We start from the raw sequence: 6,000 nt of genomic DNA, 5'->3' as shown, positions 1-6,000 counted from the left end.
GAATCTTGCACCCCCTGTCGGTATCTCACGCACGCATTGTGAATCTTGCACCCCCTGTCGGTATCTCACGCACGCATTGTGAATCTTGCACCCCCTGTCGGTATCTCACGCACGCATTGTGAATCTTGCACCCCCTGTTGGTATCTCACGCACGCATTGTGAATCTTGCATCCCCTGTCGGTATCTCACACACACATTGTGAATCTTGCACCCCCTGTCGGTATCTCACGCACGCATTGTGAATCTTGCACCCCGTCAGTATCTCTCGCAGGCCGCCTGTATCCCACGCCCCCTGTCGGTATCTCGCACTCGCATTGTGAATCTTGCACCCCGTCGGTATCTCGCGCACGCATTGTGAATCTTACACCCCCTGTCCGTAACTCGCGCACGCATTGTGAATCTTGCACCCCGTCGGTATCTCGCACACACATTGTGAATCTTGCACCCCGTCGGTATCTCACGCACGCATTGTGAATCTTGCACCCCCTGTCGGTAACTCGCGCACACATTGTGAATCTTGCACCCCCTGTCGGTATCTCGCGCACGCATTGTGAATCTTGCACCCCCTGTCCGTAACTCGCGCAAGCATTGTGAATCTTGCACCCCCTGTCGGTATCTCGCACACACATTGTGAATCTTGCACCCCGTCGGTATCTCACGCACGCATTGTGAATCTTGCACCCCGTCGGTATCTCAAGCACGCATTGTGAATCTTGCACACCCTGTCGGTATCTCAAGCACGCATTGTGTATCTTGCACTCCCTGTCGGTATCTCGCGCACACATTGTGAATCTTACACCCCCTGTCGGTATCTCACGCACGCATTGTGAATCTTGCACCCCCTGTCCGTAACTCGCGCACGCATTGTGAATCTTGCACCCCGTCGGTATCTCAAGCACGCATTGTGAATCTTGCACTCCCTGTCGGTATCTCGCGCACACATTGTGAATCTTGCACCCCCTGTCGGTATCTCACGCATGCATTGTGAATCTTGCACCCCCTGTCGGTATCTCGCGCACGCATTGTGAATCTTGCACCCCCTGTCCGTAACTCGCGCACGCATTGTGAATCTTGCACCCCCTGTCGGTATCTCGCACACACATTGTGAATCTTGCACCCCGTCGGTATCTCACGCACGCATTGTGAATCTTGCACCCCCTGTCCGTAACTCGCGCACGCATTGTGAATCTTGCACACCCTGTCGGTATCTCAAGCACGCATTGTGAATCTTGCACACCCTGTCGGTATCTCAAGCACGCATTGTGAGTCTTGCACTCCCTGTCGGTATCTCGCACACACATTGTGAATCTTGCACCCCGTCGGTATCTCAAGCACGCATTGTGACTCTTGCACACCCTGTCGGCATCTCGCGCACACATTGTGAATCTTGCACCCCGTCGGTATCTCTTGCAGGCCGCCTGTATCTCCCGCCCCATCGGTATCTCGCACAAGCATTGTGAATCTTGCACCCCCTGTCGGTATCTCCTGCAGGAAGCCTGTATCTCATGCCCCCTGTCGGTATCTCGCTCTCGCATTGTGAATCTTGTACCCCGTCGGTATCTCAAGCACGCATTGTGAATCTTGCACCCCCTGTCGGTATCTCTCGCAGGCCGCCTGTATCTCCCGCCCTGTCTTTATCTCGCGCAAGCATTGTTAATCTTGCACCCCGTCGGTATCTCCCGCAGGCCGTCTGTATCCCACGCCCCCTGTCGTTATCTCGCACACGCATTGTGAATCTTGCACCCCCTGTCGGTATCTCCTGCAGGCCGCCTGTATCCGACGCCCCCTGTCGGTATCTCGCACAAGCATTGTGAATCTTGCACCCCCTGTCGGTATCTCCTGCAGGCCGCCTGTATCTCACGCCCCCCTGTCGGTATCTCGCTCGCGCATTGTGAATCTTGCACCCCCTGTCGGTATCTCCTGCAGGCCGCCTGTATCCCACGCCACCTGTCGGTATCTCGCACACGCATTGTTAATCTTGCACCCCCTGTCGGTATCTCCTGCAGGCCGCCTGTATCCGACGCCCCCTGTCGGTATCTTGCTCGCGCATTGTGAATCTTGCACCCCGTCAGTATCCACCACAGGCCGCCTGTATCTCACGCCCCCTGTCGGTATCTCGCTTGCGCATTGTGAATCTTGCACCCCCCGTCGGTATCCCCCGCAGGCCGCCTGTATCCCACGCCCCCTGTCGGTATCTCGCACAAGCATTGTGAATCTTGCACCCCCTGTCGGTATCTCCTGCAGGCCGCCTGTATCTCACGCCCCCTGTCGGAATCTCGCTCGCGCATTGTGAATCTTGCACCCCCTGTCGTTATCTCCTGCAGGCCGCCTGTATCCCACGCCCCCTGTCGGTATCTCGCACACGCATTGTTAATCTTGCACCCCGTCGGTATCTCCTGCAGGCCGCCTGTATCCGACGCCCCCTGTCGGTATCTTGCTCGCGCATTGTGAATCTTGCACCCCCTGTCAGTATCCACCACAGGCCGCCTGTATCTCACGCCCCCTGTCGGTATCTCGCACACGCATTGTGAATCTTGCACCCCGTCGGTATCTCCCGCAGGCCGCCTGTATCCCATGCCCCCTGCCGGTATCTTGCTCACGCATTGTGAATCTTGCACCCCCTGTCGGTATCCCCCGCAGGCCGCCTGTATCTCACGCCCCCCTGTTGGTATCTCGCTCGCGCATTGTGAATCTTGCACCCCCTGTCGGTATCTCCTGCAGGCCGCCTGTATCTCACGCCCCCTGTCGGTATCTCGCTTGCGCATTGTGAATCTTGCACCCCCCGCAGGCCGCCTGTATCTCACGCCCCCTGTCGGTATCTCGCTTGCCCATTGTGAATCTTGCACCCCCCGCAGGCCGCCTGTATCTCCCGCCCCGTCGGTATCTTGCGCACGCATGAGGAATCTTTCATTCCCTGACGGCATTTCCCGCAGGCCATCAGTATCTGACGCAGGCCTCTGACGTCTTGCATCATTTTCAGCTCTCTTTGAAGCATTTCAAGCAAATGTGTCTTTATTGCTCCATTGTGTGCGGCCGCAACACGCATCAGGAATCCTTCCCAGCAGTCAGTATCTCGCGCAGGCCCTCGGTGCCTCCCGCATGCTGTTATCCGTCGTCATCCCCTTCCCCGTGTGCACACTGCCCCCTATGTATATGTGAGCGCAGAACAGGGAGAGGGAGATGGGGAGGGCGTGAACACATCCCTGTCCTCCCCAACACACGACCACTCGCTATCGGATCATACCAACTACAGGAGCACTGCGGGGGTGCCGGGATGTTCCACGTCAGCTCGTGCTGTCGTAGGCGGGCCCTGTGTGAGGGGGTCACGTGAGGAGACAAGCAAGCGAGAACGTGTGTTCTTGTCTTCAGCAGCCCCACCCCCTCCGCCGGCCGCCCCGCCCCCTCCACCGGCCGCCCCGCCCCGCCTGCTGTCCCAGGTTGCGCCTCACTGTCTTGTTACTGAGGTGAGAGAGGCGGCACCGTCTAGACGGCAGGTGAGGGGCATCACGTGCGACGGCGGGGGGGGGCGCCGTACATACCGCGCTGATAATAAATCAGATTATCAACCCAGTGAAGCCTTCTCACATGGACGGCTGTACCGGAGCGCGCCCCCTCCATGTGATAGGTGTATGCTAGCAGTCTATCCATGCATGACCGTGTATCTCAGCCTTGCCCTTTGGTATCTCGCTCTCCGTTCAGTATCTTTGGCGCATTGGCTGTATCTAAGCCTTGCTGTCAGTATCTCGCGCTCACAGTACGGTTTCTTAAGCTCACTTGTATCTCGCGCTCGCCATGTGTTACCTCAGCCTTGCTGTCAGTATCTCGCATGTAGATAAAGTAGATAAAGTTGATGAAGACTCATTCTTTAGGCTGGGGTCACACAGGGCGGATTTGCCACAGTTTTGCCGCAGCAGATCCGCCCGCGGCCGCTAATCCCGGGATTAGCCAGCCATGTGGACGAGGTTTCTCAGAAATCTCGTCCACACGGGACAGCTAATCCGCTGCGGTAAATCTGGTTGAAACCGCGGCTGCGGCTGCCGCAGCCGCGGTTTCAAAAGAAGCAGCATGTCCATTCTTCGCTGCGGCCGCGCTCTCCTCTATGGGAGCGCCGGCCGCAGCGCGGCCGGGCCGCTTCAAAGCCGCCGCGGCTTAAACCGCGGCGGTTCTCCCGGTGGGAGTCTCGTGGTTTTTGCTGCGGCCAAACCGCGAGATTTCCAACGAAAATCCGCCCTGTGTGAACCCAGCCTTAGGGTCGAAACGTCGCCATCTTGTGTGCTGAGGAGGTATTATTGTCTGTGTATTCCTATGAATGCATAAAATACACCCGCACCATATCTGCTGCCTGAGGTCTCTCTTATAAGTATCTTGCGCGTGGCGTACGTTTTTTTGCGATCGGCGTGTGGTTTCTTTTTTGTAATCGATCCGTTTTTATTACCACCTCAATGATTTTACAGAGTAACATTCCATAGCGAGTCAGTCATTATACGCCGCTGTTCATTATACGCCGCTGTTCATTATACTCCGCTGTTCATTATACTCCGCTGTTCATTATACACCGCTGTTCATTATACACCGCTGTTCATTATACGCCGCTGTTCATTATACACCGCTGTTCATTATACGCCGCTGTTCGTTATACGCCGCTGTTCGTTATACGCCGCTGTTCGTTATACGCCGCTGTTCGTTATACGCCGGTGTTCGTTATACGCCGGTGTTCGTTATACGCCGGTGTTCAGAGCACTTGCTTACAATTATCTTGTCATATCTTCACTGTAATGCATATTACATGGGAAAGAGTGAACGCCCGTTCTGGGAGTTCTTCTATAGGGGGGGGGGGGGGGGGGACATACGGGCAAGTTCAAACAAAAAGGAAACCTGGTACGCCAAGGACTGCACACCGCCGTACCTTAATATGGCATTCTATCTAAGAGTCAGACCGTTTTCACCAATGCTATGTCAGACGCCGTTTGTACAGATTCCCCTCATGATGGCGGTTGTTCGCCATCGTCCAGCAATGGACAGTTTTGCTCCCAGCAGTATTGGCGTATCAGTTGTTTGGTCGATGAGTTAATTTTCCATCCAGCAGTAGGCGGGCCGGGCCGGTGGGCTTTGGGACGTTTACCCCTCAGCAGAGAAAATACTTGCGATTAGCAAACGCGACCAAAATATGTGTAAGAGCGACTCCTGCTGCTCACATCCTCTCCAGCAGGGGGCATCAGCGACTAGGCACCAGGGTGTGCGATGGGATCTTGTCAGTCCCTTCAGATGTGCTTCATACATCTGGTAGCTCAATCTGCCCACCCAAAAGTTTCTGTCCAGCTTTGGGTGATCTCCTTCCCAGTTTAGGAGCTGGCATTTCTTCCCGGGCCTCAGGTTTCCTGCAGTAAGGTCACAAAGCACCAGGTTTTGGCTTTATTAGCTTGTTGAGTTTTGGCGAGGCCGCGCACAGCGACGTCACGGGCCGGCACATGAAAGATCCGGAGCTGCGGGGCGCGGGTGAGTATGCGCTGCTCTCTGCAGGCACTCGGGCCGGGTCCCGCGGTGAGGTTTCTCGTTGCCGGATCCGACCCGGCCGTCTGCAGGCGGCCTTAGGTAACTCAGATTCATTTACTAAGGACCAAAATGATTTGCTATTGCCATCAATAAATGGATTTGAGGTGTATTTTATGCCATTTTTAGACCAAGGGATTAATTTGATTCCTGGGATAAAATATTCTAGGGCGTCAATGGGAATCCTTTTTGTAGGACGTTATTTTATCGGAGGTTTGTGCTAACGTATCCCAAGCCTCAATAGTTGCCTGCATGGGTAGAGAAAGGGAGGGGGAGCATGGCATTGGGTGTAAGGGACTGGCATAGCCATAGGGGGTTTTGCATAAATCCTAGCAGTTAGAGGTTCAGATCCAACTAACTCTGCTTCCAGACTAGGCCAGCTGATCGAGGACTTTAGGCCAATCCCTGTCATGGTTCACAAAGTAAATGGCACAGCTGTTTTCTTCAAGA

General features: G+C 55.2%; 1 protein-coding gene across 1 annotated transcript in view; it reads left to right on the top strand.

Moving 5' to 3' along the window:
• Positions 1-3,385: 3,385 nt before the first annotated feature.
• LOC136577198 (putative methyltransferase DDB_G0268948) overlaps positions 3,386-6,000 on the top strand; it is a 58,849-nt gene continuing 56,234 nt past the window's right edge. The window contains exon 1 of the mRNA XM_066576997.1: positions 3,386-3,494. The gene's annotated coding sequence lies outside the window, so the exon portion shown is untranslated. The remainder of the gene's footprint in view (positions 3,495-6,000) is intronic.

This window comes from Eleutherodactylus coqui, chromosome 8 (genome assembly GCF_035609145.1).
Source record: "Eleutherodactylus coqui strain aEleCoq1 chromosome 8, aEleCoq1.hap1, whole genome shotgun sequence".
In the NCBI taxonomy this organism is placed as follows: Eukaryota; Metazoa; Chordata; class Amphibia; order Anura; family Eleutherodactylidae; genus Eleutherodactylus; species Eleutherodactylus coqui.
The sequence above is the reverse complement of the archived record's forward strand: the minus strand, read 5'-3'. Positions and strand labels throughout refer to the sequence as shown.